This window comes from Bos grunniens, chromosome 2 (genome assembly GCF_055505025.1).
Source record: "Bos grunniens cultivar Pamir isolate PY7600 chromosome 2, Bosgru_T2T1.0, whole genome shotgun sequence".
NCBI lineage: Eukaryota > Metazoa > Chordata > Mammalia > Artiodactyla > Bovidae > Bos > Bos grunniens.
In genome coordinates, this window is record NC_141166.1 from 91,140,082 (window position 1) to 91,156,003 (window position 15,922).

The window sequence follows — 15,922 nt, forward strand, 5'->3', positions numbered from 1 at the left end:
GTTTGTGAGTAGAAGGAAAAAAAAGTGGAAGATGATCATAACTGAGTAACAAAAGCCATTGGAAAACTCAATCCTACTACACTAGGGACCTAAGCATGCAAGGTCAGCCATTGTCTCTGTTTCAGTGAGAAGAGGGGATAGGAAGGATTCCGACCCTGCCCTTTAATTCCTTTATCAGTAGTCTCCCGTTCCCTAAAATCAAAGCACCCTTGACTGACCCGGAAAATGCAGATATGCTTAGCTGAAAAATGCAGGTGCAACCCACCACTCCCTTTCCACTGCCTCAACATCCACCCCCCCTACCCACCCACCTGAAAGTCTCAGAGAGGACTAAAAATAGCCATATATTTGTTCTCTCTTCCCTCTAAAAGTCCTTCTTTACTCATCTTCATTTCCTGTGCTCCAAGTGATCAAAAGGTTTCACCCATTTTTACAATTTTTTAATTGAGGTATAGCTGATTTAGAATATCATATGAATTTCAGGTGTACAACATAAAGATTCACAATTTTTGAAGATTATGCATCATTTATAGTTATTATTAAATATTGGCTATATTCCCGGTGCTATACAGTGTATTCTTGTAGCTTATTCAATTTATACATAGTTGCTTGTATCTCTTAATCCCCTAACCCTATCTTGCTCCTTCCCCTTCCCTCTCCCCACTGGTAACCACTAGTTTGTTCTCTATATCTTTGAGTCTGTTTCTTTTGTTATATTCACCAGTTTATTTTTTAGGTTTCATATATAAGTGATATCATACAACATTTGTCTTTCTCTCCGATTTACTTCACTTAGTACAATATCCTCCAAGTCCATCCATGTTGTTACAACCGACAAAATTTGCAGAGGTTTTAGCTATTGTACTAAGGACATTAGCCAAAAAAAAGTATAGGTTTCCTGATGGACATTTCTAGATTTGTAAATGAGAAGATAAGGTGAAAAATCAGAAAGTTCAGTATGGGGAGCGAAAACGCACAATGAAAGATGGTTAAAAGCACAGATGTAAGTATTAACCCTAGGGCCATGAAGCCTCAGGGATCTAAGGATTGTCTCTTCTTCCTTTCAGAGCAAAGAAAACTGGAGCTCCCCAAAGGAAGACTAACTCAGACTCAGTTTGTAAGGCTGTGTTCATATACACAGAGAACTGACCTACATAAAAAGGGATTGCTGGCCCTGCTCAGGTTCCTAAAGCAGCACTAGCCAAAGTCTGCACTGCAGAAAGGGTCCTCACAAAAAGGGTCTTATGTCCCAGTGAGTGATGGAGACACTATGCCTGTATCACCCCTTGAAGATATACCATGCCCTTTGATATATTACAATAGTAAGAGGCTCTGTAGAAAAGTAGCCTGGTAACAGAGTTTAACCCAGCATTCCCCAAAATTATCAAAATATTTACTTGCTTGGGAAGCAATGAACATAGTGGTTGGGAGTAGAAAAACATAAAGAAGTGTATCTGTGTGACCTTGGATGAGTTACTTAACCTCTCAAAGCCTTAATTTCATCATCTGTAAAATCCTAATAGTAATGATGAGGAAATGCGAGTGAAGTTTGCAGGGTAGTTTCTGACACCATAAAGAATCCTCAACATTACTTAATATGTCACACGTAACTCTTATTTGCACTTCTCAGAATTGTTGAACACATCTTGGGAAATTCTGGCCTTGTTAATGGACTGACTAATTGATGCTAAGAGAATAGATTTACCCCCACCTTTTTTTCTCAGAGTTTTAACTTAGGAAGTTGCTTCTTTCTGGAGATATGATTTGACCTTCCACATTTTTGAACTAATGAAGTTTATGTAGTTAAACTTCTCTAACTAACAATAAGTTATGAATTATTAGTACTTGGCTGACAGTAAGATGACCATGTAATTCATCATATATGCTGGGACAACTTTGAGAGCAAAAGGAGGTACCATTGATGGTCAGAACAACAGCTGTAAATAGGATCTGGCCCAGGCAAAATAAGAGACCTCATCACTTTAATGAATAATCTGGAATCATAGACCAATTTTGGAAATCAGGTGACCTGAATTTCTAGGAATCTGCCAGTTGCTGAGTGAAATTTAGCGGCTGTGTAATTGAGTAGAAACCCAACTGCCCGAAGTCACCAGGCTTCAGATTTCTTTAGGGTAAGAATTCTTTCCACACTGAGTCTCTACTATTCAGTGTGTAGTAGATACTCAATATTTTTTAAAATTCACTTAGCATTTAGTTCAACAGATATTTATTAAGCACCTGCTGTATGCAAGATGAGCTTCCCTGGGGTCAGTGGAATCTACCTGCCAATGCAGGAGACACGGATTCAATCCCTGGGTTAGGAAGATCCTCTGGAGAAGGAAATAGCAACCCATTTCATTATTCTTCCTGGGAAATCCCATGGACAGAGGATCCTGGCGGGCTGTAGTCCATGGGATCGCAAAAAGAGTCAAACAGGACTTGGCACATAAACAACAGTAACGATATGCCAGATACTGTTCTAGGGACTGTAGATATAAAAGTAAACAAGCCAGCCTGCCTGCTGCTCTTACACACACATATGCCAGACAAAAGATAAACAATAAAGAAGTAAGCAAGTGCACAAATAAGAATGACTGCACTAAGCTCTATGAAGACTAAACGGGATGGTGTGATGAAGCCTAGGAAGGTGGGGATCAAACCCAGAGGCCTGGCAACACCTCTCTAACGAGCTTAAGTCGTCAATGGTGAGAACAAATCAGCTATGAGAAGGGGACAGATAGTGAAAAAGTTACATGCAGGGAAAGAAATGGGCAGGTGGAAGGAACAGAAGGAAGGCTGGAGTCAGTGGGCCCATTGAAGGAAGAAGAAAATAGACAGGATCATAGAATTTGGATTTCATCCTAAGAGAAATAGATAGTCAGACACAGGAGAGTGTGAAGCAGGGTAATGACTTGATTATTTGAATGAATGAATGGCTCCAGTTCTAAATTTTCACCTCTCCTTCCACTAACTATGAAACTTTGATGAAACTGCTTATCTTCAATGAGATTTTCAGATCTAAATGAAACCTAAAGTCCTTCATGTGGTAAGTCACTTCAGTCGTGTCCAACTCGGTGACCCTATAGACTGCAGCCTGCCAGGCTTCTCTGTCCCTGGGATTCCCCAGGCAAGAATACTGGAGTGGGTTGCCATGCCCTCCTCCAGGGGATCTTCCTGACCCAGGGATTGAACCTATGTTTCTTTATGTTTCTCGCATTACAGGCAGGTTCTTTACCACTAGCGCCACCTAAAGTCTTAGGAAAGACTAAAGTTTTCAGATCAGATCAGATCAGTCGCTCAGTCGTGTCCGACTCTTTGCAACCCCCTGAATCGCAGCACGCCAGGCCTCCCTGTCCATCACCAACTCCGGGAGTTCACTCAGACTCACGTCCATCGAGTCAGTGATGCCATCCAGCCATCTCATCCTCTGTCGTCCCCTTCTCCTCCTGCCCCCAATCCCTCCCAGCATCAGAGTCTTTTCCAATGAGTCAACTCTGAGCATAAGGTGGCCAAAGTACTGGAGTTTCAGCTTTAGCATCTTTCCCTCCAAAGAAATTCCAGGGCTGATCTCCTTCAGAATGGACTGGTTGGATCTCCTTGCAGTCCAAGGGACTCTCAAGAGTCTTTTCCAACACCACAGTTCAAAAGCATCAATTCTTCGGCACTCAGCCTTCTTCACAGTCCAACTCTCACATCCATACATGACCACAGGAAAAACCATAGCTTTGACTAGACGAACCTTTGTTGGCAAAGTAATGTCTGTTTTTGAATATGCTCTCTAGGTTGGTCATAACTTTCCTTCCAAGGAGTAAGCGTCTTTTAATTTCATGGCTGCAGTCACTATCTGCAGTGATTTTGGAGCCCAGAAAAATAAAGTCTGACACTGTTTACACTGTTTCCCCATCTATTTCCCATGAAGTGATGGGACCAGATGCCATGATCTTTGTTTTCTGAATGTTGAGCCTTAAGCCAACTTTTTCACTCTCCACTTTCACCTTCATCAAGAGGCTTTTTAGTTCCTCTTCACTTTCTGCCATAAGGGTGGTGTCATCTGCATATCTGAGGTTATTGATATTTCTCCCGGCAATCTTGATTCCAGCTTGTGTTTCTTCCAGTCCAGCGTTTCTCATGATGTACTCTGCATATAAGTTAAATAAAGAGGGTGACAATATATAGCCTTGACGAACTCCTTTTCCTATTTGGAACCGGTCTGTTGTTCCATGTCCAGTTCTAACTGTTGCTTCCTGACCTGCATACAAATTTCTCAAGAGGCAGATCAGGTGGTCTGGTATTCCCATCTCTTTCAGAATTTTCCACAGTTTATTGTGATCCACACAGTCAAAGGCTTTGGCAGTCCTAGGAAAGACTAAAGTTTTAGACTGCAAAGAAAGGTTTTCCCTAAGGAAAGCACTCATTTGGAAGACATGTAGCCCCATCTAGGGAATCATGAATTACCTAATGTCCTGTCTTTTGTTATTTTTCTTGTTTCCTATTACTCTTTCCTTTCTCTAATTAACCCCTAAGTTCAAGAGAAGAGAAAAAATAGCAAATGTTTCAATATGGATTGGTTAATATTCAATACGTCATGAACATTCAGCATTCAGTTGCCCTAAGAAGTTTGAACTTAAGAATTCTTTCCTCTCTGGTGAACTCTTTACATATTACACAGAAGCAGCCCCTCTCATACTACATCCCATCTAACACAAAAAGGGTGGATTCCAGGCCTGGAGAGAGGGCTAATTGAGAGAGAATAGCCATCTAGGCATGGCATAGACCTGATAAACAACAATAGCTCTGTGTTCTTTCTATAAGCACTGGACTACAAGTCAGGACACTGGCTTTTAGCCCCGGCTAAATGAACGCACTGTCTGACCTTGAGCAAACACTGAATTTTTTTCCTTAGTTTCTCCCTACAAGGCGATGATATTATCTGCCTCCTTTAAGTCCCGCAAGAAGGCTGCTAAGAAACTCACATGCTCTCTACTTTTGAACATTCTTCTTTAGAAACACATCAGGCAACCCCTCTGCCTCCCTATTCAGGTTCAGTGTATTTATGGAGATCTGAGCTCACAGTGGAATATTGTAAAGGCATAATCCTAATTGTTTATTCATGGTTGCCTGCCTTTCCTAAGACTCCAGAAGAAGTGTTTGAAGGAGCAAGTATGTCCTGAGGAGGAAGCCCCGGTCTTTTACAGGCATCAACAGAGTCAAGAGATGACTTAAGAACAAGAAAATGTTCAGGATGTCTTCAGAGATAGTATGTCAGAAAATATGAGTATGGCTCATAGGCATTCTGTTTGAGAATTTTGAACGATGGTGGATACGAAGTAGCTTCAGATACATGAAGTTTAATATAAAATAATAGCAGGGTGTAAAAATTGTGAGCTGCTCTGTACTGAAGGGTGCCACTTTCACAACTGTCCCTTTTTGGAGATGGTCACTCAGCTAGTCTTATGTTAGTCAGTTCAGTCGCTCAGTCATGTCCGACTCTGCGACCCCATGAATCGCAGCACGCCAGGCCTCCCTGTCCATCACCAACTCCCGGAGTTCACTCAGACTCACGTCCATCAAGTCAGTGATGCCATCCAGCCTTCTCATCCTCTGTCATCCCCTTCTCCTCCTGCCCCAGTCCCTCCTGGCATCAGAGTCTTTTCGAATGAGTCAACTCTGAGCATGAGGTGGCCAAAGCACTGGAGTTTCAGCTTTAGCATCATTCCTTCCAAAGAACACCCAGGGCTGATCTCCTTTAGAATGGACTGGTTGGATCTCTTTGCAGTCCAAGGGACTCTCAAGAGTCTTTTCCAACACCACAGTTCAAAAGCATCAATTCTGTGCTCAGCTTTCTCACAGTCCAACTCTCACATCCATACATGACCACTGGAAAAACCATAGCCTTGACTAGACGGACCTTTGTTGGCAAAGTAATGTCTCTGCTTTTCAATATGTTGTCTAGGTTGGTCATAACTTTTCTTCCAAGGAGTAAGCGTCTTTTAATTTCATGGCTGCAGTCACCATCTGCAGTGATTTTGGAGCCCCCCAAAAAATAAAGTCTGACACTGTTTCCACTGTTTCCCCATCTATTTCCCATGAAGTGATGAGACCAGATGCCATGATCTTCATTTTCTGAATGTTGAGCTTTAAGCCAATTTTTTCACTCTCCTCTTTCACTTTCATCAAAAGGTTCTTTAGTTCCTCTTCACTTTCTGCCATAAGGGTGGTGTCATCTACATATCTGAGGTTATTGATATTTCTCCCGGCAATCTTGATTCCAGCTTGTGTTTCTTCCAACCCAGCGTTTCTCATGATATACTCTGCATACATAAATAAGCAGTCTTATGTAACATCAACCAAATAGGAGGCAATTATTATTATTATTATTTTTTTTTTTGGAGAAAGAGGAATTGAGGAAAGAAGGTTGATAAAAAGTCAATGGATTGAACTTGTTGTTTGGGAAGAATTTGTCCTCTTGGAGAGAAATCTTTTATTTCAAAATTATGGCTGCTTGTTCCATCAAGGGCATTGCAATAAGTTGTGTGGGCTGTTTGGTAAGGGTACTCTGGCCCAGGTTGCAGAATTTGGTCCTGCTTTTCCTCATTAATGCTGAATGCTAATATGATTTACTGCTGCTGTGTGGACTTAGCCCTCACCCTTTAACTGACAGGAAATGACACAGCTGTGTGAATGTGGAATAAGTCATTGCCCAACTGATCATCCTTTTCTCTGTTTACAGAAAAGAATTAGACAAAGAATTTGTTGCATTCTTTACAAACCCAGGTCATACAATTTTGGTTCTGTATATTGTAAGGCACATATAGCTCTTTCCAACTGCCCCTTCCAAGCTTCAGTGTCATTGATTCTTGATGACACTTCTTTTATAATTCAGGATCGCCTGGGGCTAGAACAAAAGATTAACATTCAAAGAATCAACACAGGATGATAAGACTCACTGATACTACTAAACAAGCAAATATACTCTATATCAGTTTGCCAGTGCAATATGAAAACTATTTAAGGAACTTCCCTAAGAAAAAACTTTAAAAGAATGAGTTCTTTATAAATGGTTGTCTTTGGAAATCACGTAGTGTATTCAAAAGATAAACCATTTTCAGTGTTCCAAGAGTAGTCAAAGAAAAGCAAAGATTATTACTGAACAGTAATCAGGCCATCTTTGAGACACGACCAGAGCTTCATTGCCAATCTGATGAGATACACAGAACTGAGTTCCTTATGGTTATGCCCATGGTCAAGGGGCATTCAATATTTTAATCCAAGACTAAAAAGATGGAGTCACAGATGACCTATCAAATTTCTAGAAAAATCCTTTGTGGACATTCTTGTCCCTGATGTTAAAATACTTTAACAAAGGAAATGTGAAGACTTCATTGAGGTTAGTGTTTGTTTACTGAAAAGGCAGTTGTTGTTAGATCAAACTTATAAACAAAACACTTAGTAACCACTCTTTTATTATTTCTGAGCTCAGAGTGAGGAAATGGGAAATAATTGGCTAGAGCAACTTGAAAGGAGTCATTAACTTAGGCAAAGACAAAGACAGAGAGTAGATTTTCAAGTTAAATAACCTCAGTTTGCTGACCAGAAGCTTTCAATTTATGTTTGGGCAGAAGGTTACTATTTTGGTAAATAAAATCAACCAGTCAACAGATAAAATCCACAGATGTTTTCTGTGCCAAGAACTAGTAGTTGAATTGCAACAATTTTGATGACAAACGTATAAAAAGATGTCTGGGTCTGTTTCTCAGTCTGTAATATTTATTTAAAAGTTAAGTGCTTTAGATGGGATTGTAATAGAATTTGAATCATGCATGATCCATGAACAAAGATTATAATGGATCACTAGTGATTCTAGACCCAGAATTTGAGGATCACCACTCCAGACCAGGTTTTTAGGGAAGAGAGATGTTTCCTTTTGACAACTGATTTGACTTCAGCAGAGTGGATTTAGTACTTCAGATCATAAACTCAGTGGTAAAGATCCACAGGAGACACAGGAGACATGGGTTTGATCCCTGGGTTGGGAAGATCCCTTGGAGTAGAAAATGGCAACCCACTCCAGTATTCTTGCCTTGGAAATCCCATGGACAGAGGAGCCTGGTAGGCTACAGTCCATGGGGTCGCAAAGAGTCAGACATAACTGAAGTGACCTCACAGCACGCAGCACACAGTACTTATCAAAGAGTTTATGACTGTTAAAGGCTGTAAAAAATATGACAACATAAATTCTTTCTTCCTTTTTGTTGCAGAAATGGAGCAAAATTATTGCATTTGCTTTCACTGAATTATTCAATATATTTTATGTTCTTTTCCTAAAAGATGCTTTCAGTTAAATATTCTTTACTTCCAAAGTGTAAGTTAAAACCCCAAATCTTATTCTTTCCTTTGAAGGAAACTGCTTTGAGGGAAGAGGGCATTCTGGAAAATATACCCAAAATAGTATTCAAGAATATCTAAGACAATGAAGGTTCAGATAAAGTCTTGCAACCACCAATTTTTGAAAACATATATAAGAGAGAAGATTATTCCTTTACCCCTGGCCAACAAGAATCTTGCCTTCTATAAACATCTTCTAGTCTTGAGGGTCCTCTGGGTCCTCCTTCTTCCCTCTGACCTTCAAGGAATCCTCTCTAAGAGGCACCGCTTTTTACCAATGCTGACTATTACTCATTGAGAGCTGTTGAATGTGATTATGAACTATTAGTGCCTTCAAACCATCCACATGTGTAGAGATCAAGTGATTCACAGCTATCTGACCCTGGCACTTAACCAAGACTTCTCTGTGGGTCACATCATTGTCACCAAACCACCACAGACTGGCTATAGGTTAAAAGAATGAGCAAGCATTATGAGCAAGCACTGGCGCAGTATCTGGTAACTAGCAAGATATGTAAGTTATCTTGGGGAAAAAAAGTCCTGTCCTGTGCTTTAAAGGCAAAGAAGAGGTCCTAATACATCAATAATGTAATTCATCTTAATTATAACTGAGAGCAAAAGGCTACCATCAGTGCATTGTATGTAGCCATTGATCTTGATAAATATTTACTGAGGATTTATGCCAGTGCACTTTGTTCTGGCTTAGAGCCTCCATGCTGCTTCTGAAAATGCCCCATGGTGCTTCCACACTGTCACAGCGATGCTGTGGAATCAATCCAATGACTATTCTCAGGAGTCCCCCTTGTCATCAAGTCCTACATAGATGTCTAGATTCATATTAGACGAGGTCGCTAAAGTCTCTTAACACATTGGAACCAGGGCACTTATGGTGGTTCATATATAATTAAAACAGACATTCAAAACCAAATTTCAAAGTACATCATAAATCTTGCCATGATGAGAAAAGAAGAAAATTAGGGAAAATATGAATGTATTTATTTTTATTAAAAAAACAAGAACTAGAAAGAAAGGCTAGTATTAGCATCCTAAAGAGAGGCTTATTTATTATAATGTACAATGGAAGACATTCAACTTTGATTCATTTTCCCAAAAAGCTGACTAGCTATTGCCCAATTAATATATACTGGAAACGTTCCAAAATGATGCCTTCCATATACATACACAAATTCACAGTGTTGCTCCCCACCTCCCCTGCTGAGTTCTCTGTTCCTATTTTTAGCAGTCTTGGGGAGTGCTACCTGGCCTACATCTCTCAGTCAGAGGGCCTGGAAGTCAGGTCAAAAGATCTGGAGGAAAGGGAATCAGCAGACTTTGCAGTTCTCTGGAGCTCACCTACTGAGCTGTCCATGGACTGTATGACCTCTTGAGGCTTCCTAAACTGACTGGTGCTGGCAGAAATTCTCGCAGGACTCTGAAACACAGCGAGGTGAATGACGAGGGAAACTCTGAAAACAAAATCTTGTTCTGTAATAGTCCAAAATGTCTGGTGCAAGGATAAGAGAGGAAGTCCTTCTGAGGGTCAATGATTTGGGTAATTCCAGGCCCCCGATATCCACTATTCCCCCCACACAGTCCTGTGACACCGTTTATTACCATGAGGAAAGTCAGTTTGCATTAAAATATAAACAGATTATCAGGTGGTGGACCAGTCTTCAAAAGAAATCTAGGAGAAAAACATGGTCTCTAGGTTTTCTAAAATTACACAGGAGTAAAAACAATGAGGTTATATTTTGGAGGGTAAAATTTTGCTTACATCTTGAAAATATAAATGACCTTCACATTGTTTTTTTTTTTTTTTTAAGCCCAATGAAATTACTATGTTTAAACGCCATGCAAATGAACGGTTGTGTTCACCTCATGGTTCAATTCAATGATGCATTGCATTCCCTGCTCTGGTCCTAAAACCTCTATGGAAGAGTGACTGGAAGAAACTGAAACGCAGTTCCTTGTCATAAAACTCTTTCTCAGTCATGAGCCAGCCCTCATGGACTTGGGCATAGTTACACACTCTTTCCCTTCTGTTCTAAAGCTGGTTCGAGTATCTATCAGATGAAGTCTTAAAGGGATTGAGGGAGATTGAAGAATGCATGCGCCAATGGGCCACTCACTTTTGAACTTTGAAAACAGCAGGTAACTGTAAGTGTGAGAGATATGCCCATATAATGATTTCACATAGTGTTAGAAATATGGATATTTTGATTACCACTAACTAGCTTGGTGATCATGGGCAAATATTTAACCTCTCTGGATGTCACTTTCTCCACCTGTAAATTAGAGAGCTGACCTAGATGATGTCTGACATCTTGAACAGCTTTACAGTGCGTGGCCTATGACTCAGATTGTATTTTAGATTAGTGGGAAGAACCACATCCCCACTAGCTGCCTTCCATCAGCCTATAGCACTTGGCTCCCAACGTAGGGCTACAAATTCAGTTTCTATAACACAGATACTCTTATTCAGGTTATATATTTCTTCTTGTATCCATTTTGGAAATAACGTTTTTCAAGGAATTTGTCTACATCTATATTGTTGAAATTATTGGCACAGAGCTGTTCATAGTATTTTCTTATTATTCTTCTAATGTCTATAGGATTGATGGGGCTAGCCCTACTTTCATTCTTGATTTTGGTATTTTTTCCCTATCTTTTGTTTTTGATTAATTTTTGATAGAGGTTTCAATTGTATTAATTTTTTTGAAAGAACCAATTTTCAGTTCTTCCAAATGTTAACTTTGTTATTATTTGAGATTCATTTCATTGATTTCTGCTCTTACCTTTATTATGTCCTTTCTTCCGCTTACCTGGGGCTTAATTTGTTTTTCTATAATTTTAGGTGAAAGGGTAGATAATTAATTATAGAGATTTTTTTTGTTTTTCTAATGTAAGTATTTAAAGCTATGACCTTCCTTTTAAGCACTCTTAGCTGCAACTTACAAATTTCAATGTGTTTATTGTTTTTATTATATGTTTTTATTGTTCCATTCCAAATATTTTCTAAATTTTCTTGTGACTTCTTCTTTGGCCGATGAATCATTTAGAAATATTTCCTAATATCCAAATATTTGGAGGAATTCATTGATATCTTTTTGTTATTGATTTCTAATATAATTCTGTTGGGGTGAGATAAAATACTCTGACTTCAATCCTTTTAAATATATTGAAAGTCTTTAATAGACTGCATATTGTCTTTGTGTTTAATATTCCACATATGCTTAAAGAGAATGTATATTCTGCATCTGTCAGATGTGGTATTCTAGAAAAGTCTTTTAGGTAACTTGTTGCCAGTGCCATTCAAATCTTATATATTGGTATTGACTTTTTAAAAATTTATTTGTTTTATCAACTGCAGACAGTTGGCTGTTAAAGTTTCCCATGATGATTGTGGTTATTTCCCTATGTGTTTCTGTCAATTTGTGTTTCATTTACTTTGAAGCTTTGTTATTAGCTGTATTATATTCAAAATTGCCATATTAGTATTTTTTACAAATTCAGTTTGTATTATTATAAAATATCCTTCTTTATCTTGGGTAATACTTCTTATTTGAAGCCTATTTTGACATAAATACAGTCAAACTAGCTTTCTTTTGATTAGTGTCTGGATGGTGGTTTTTTCCCCTTATCTTTTTATTTTTAAACTATTTATGACTCTATATTTAAAGTGTGCTTTATATTGTCAGCATACAGTTGGGTTTGTATTATTTTCTGTTCTGATAATTCTGTTTTTACCTGGAGATTTTATCCCATTTACATTTAATATAGTAAATGATACAGTTCAGTTGGGCTACGATTTTGGGGTTGCCTTTATTTTTTCATGTTCCTGCCATGCTAAGTTTCTTTTACCTAAGCAGGTTCCTAAGATTCATCCTATCAACTTGGACTGCTTCTCTGTCTGTCAAAGGAAGTATATCAATAGAATGTATATACGCTAAACATAAATAAACAGGGAGAGGAAAATAAGTCAGTTGGGAACATAGGCTCAGGATGAGTCACACAACTTATGGTTACTATGCAGAAAGAACTTATCAGAAGATCAGAGTCAATACTGGTGGCAATTGTCTGGGACCAGCATCAGCTCTGATACTGCTAAATATTTTCCTTAGTGATCTGTGAGAAATATAATTAAGGGAGCAAATGATGCACTGTCAGGTGGAAAGGTTAGCCAGTCCATGGTTGCCCAGCTTATAATAATGAAATAATATGTTGGAGTAATAATCAGTAGCAAACAAAATGAGTGTTATTTAGGTAAATCTTCAGCTGATACCCTTAAAAACAAAGCTAAACATATTTTCAAAGCTAATAAGGATGAACAAAATTAGCAGGAAAAAGTCTTGAGGTTAACATGAATAATCACATGATTCTTTTACCACTGAAGTCCAACAACTTACAAACATTATTGTGATACTAGGATTCAGAAATAATAATAAAATAAGTCACATGGTGATCTAACTTCTATATTTAACATCAGCATGCTGTGTCCAGTTCTAAATTCCCTAATTAACCTGGAAGAACTAGCTCGATTTCTGGGAAGTATCAGAACTTTGGTTTTAGAGCTAGACTCAGAGATAAATCTGTCCAAACTTCAACACTTTATTAATGATGAAACTCAGAAAGGTTGAAATATTTCATCCAACAGCATAGTATGTGGCAGCAATGTAACTAGAGCCCTAACTTTTAATCCTTTTCCTATTGCTTCTTCTAGCTCACAAATGAACACGGGATTTTGAAATCAGAGATGAGGAAAGATGCAAGGAAGTGAGATTATTCATTATAGAGAAGAAAATGTTTATGTACAAGACCTATCATAAGCCTATGAAAATTTCTTATTTAAAAAATAATGACCAGACATCTTGTCTGGTCAATCTTGATCAATCTTGATCAATCTTGATCTCCTCTAACCAGGGGCTTCATTTCCATGGGTGACTAAAGAAAAGGACATGCACAGTGAAGTACTATGGAAGGAATTTAGGAAACACATAGCAAGAGTCATTACTTACTACTATGGTAACTCACGATATTTCTTCCCCAGAGGTTTGATTTTTTAAAAATTAGGATATGTTTCACCTATCTAGAATGGTCACCTCTACAGATGGGAGGATCTTGTTTAAGATCCCTAAACTTCCATATTGGATCATTTTTATTTGCCCTTATTTTATGCCTCTTTATTATTCTCTTGCAAGATCTTACTCCAGGAAAGAGAAATACAACTTGAAACCAATGACACATTCTTGTTCTTAGTGCCATCCAGTACCATTTCCAGAGTGAGCCACCTCCCTGCTGAGCCTTTACAGTAAGCTCGCCACTTTATCTTTACTGTAAGCGACAAGGGCTGTGGTGTTAGGTGAGACAGTTTACCTAAGCATGCCCTGGGCTAACCAAAATGTATTCACAAGACCTATTGGAAAGTACAACGCTACCTGTCAGCAGCAAATGGAATTCTTCTTCATGAATCCTATGTCAAAATTAAAAATGTTAAGTTACGAACTGTTCAAAAGTGTAATTCGCTACTAACTTACTGGGGAAATAAAAATCCAGATATCCGTTCATCATGAGGTTTGAATGGATACTACAAACCATGTGAAAAACTGCAATTAAAAGTCATTATCTGTGGTGGGTTTTGCTTATAGGGCCAATGCTTTTTAAATGGAAAGTTCAAATAACATTAAAATCCATATTATATAATTTCAGACATACAGACTTAGAACAACCTTAATGATCCTCTTAGAAATTCAGAGATTGATTTTTGTTGTTACTTTGCTCTTCTGTGCTATAATTAAAACAATATCTTTGATAGTTGAAAGTAAATTAAAATTCTTTCTTAGGCAGTACTTTCAGTCAAGAAAAAATAGCTGTTTTAGTTTATTTCAAGGTTGATTCTTTTCCATTATGGAAGAGTGTTTACAAGTGATTTTGACAATGGCCACACAGCCAAATCATTATTTTTCTTTAAAGAATGCACCTCTATAAGAGATAACAAAATGAGAACCAGTCAAGGAAAGTAAGTAAGTTTGTTTATTTCTTTAGGACACATGTGGAGATCATTTGACTTGTCCTCATCCCAGATAATTTACAAAGGAAGAAAAACAATTACTCTATAACACCCAGTAATTTGGAATGGTTTTGGTGTTTTTATAAATATCTCATATTTCATGTTGTTTTTCCATCGAGTGATATGCACACATTATCAGATATTATAATGTATTTTGCTATACTGTGGAATCTGTGGCATACATTATTTAGGCCCAATCATATTCTCCACAGAGAGAGGAATTATGTGTAGTGGACTGGGTAAGAGATTGAACGCTGGAATTGGAGAGCACTGGCTTCATTGCCATGCCCCCCTCCAGGGGATCTTCCCAACCCAGGGATTAAACCCACGTCTCCTGCACTGGCAAGTGGATTCTTTACCACTGAGCCACCTGGGAAGCCCCCATCCTCTTGCCACTTAAAGACAAATAATTTAGCTGTGGTCAACAAGAAACTCTCAAATAATTCTCCTCTGGACCTGATTTACTTCCTGTGAATGAGCTGTGTAGATAAGTCAACTTCAGCTTCTCTGTGCTTGTGGATGGTGTCTCAATTACATTCTTTAGATTCTAGTAACATTCATCTCTGACTTATGTATTATTATTATTATTTTTCACTTGTCCCTATACTCATTCACTCTGAAAGAAGGCAGAACAACCCCTACAAATGCAAGAAAGCTGGTAGTGATGATATTGCAGCCCCATAGGATACTCTACCCTGGAGGGAACACCCATACCCTTCTCTATCTTGGACAGAATGAATCTTAAGAGATCATCTTGAGTGTCTGTAAATAAATAGGCTTTGCCATTGTTTAGTTTAAAATTACACATGTGGTGTACATTGTGTTGTGCTAAGTTGCTCGGTTATGTCTGACTCTTTGTGACCCGATGGTCTGTAGCTTGCCCGGCTTCTCTTCTGTGGAATTCTCTGGGCAAGAATACTGGAATGGGTTGCCATCTTCTTCTCCAGGGGATCCTCCTGACACCAGGGATCAAATCCGCGTCTCTTTTGTCTCCTGCAGTGACAGGCGGGTTCTTTACCATTAGCGCCACCTGGAAAGCCTGTGGTATACACTGCCTGAATATTAACTAGGGTGATGCCAGGGTCAGATCTTCCCTTTGGCAACCCAATAGAGTGGGGTTTTCTTGGTGTTAGATGCCATGATTTCCAGATAGTCAAGTGTTTGCAAAGAATAGCACTAAAGGACTATTTTGAGGACTCCTGTGGACCTCTATGGCATATTTTATTCATTTCTCTGTACTTTTAGTAAGTATGGAGAATGTCTTAGTTAGCTTGGGCTGCCATAAAAAAAGACTACATGTCTTGAACTATAAAAGTTTATTTTCTGATAGCTCTGGAGGCTAGTAAGTCCAAGATCAAGGTTTGAATGGGTTCCATTTATGGTGAGATCTTTCTTTCTAGTTTGTAGATGGTCATCTTCTTGCTGTATCCTTACATGGCCTCCTCTGTGTGCATGGAGACAGAGAGAGAG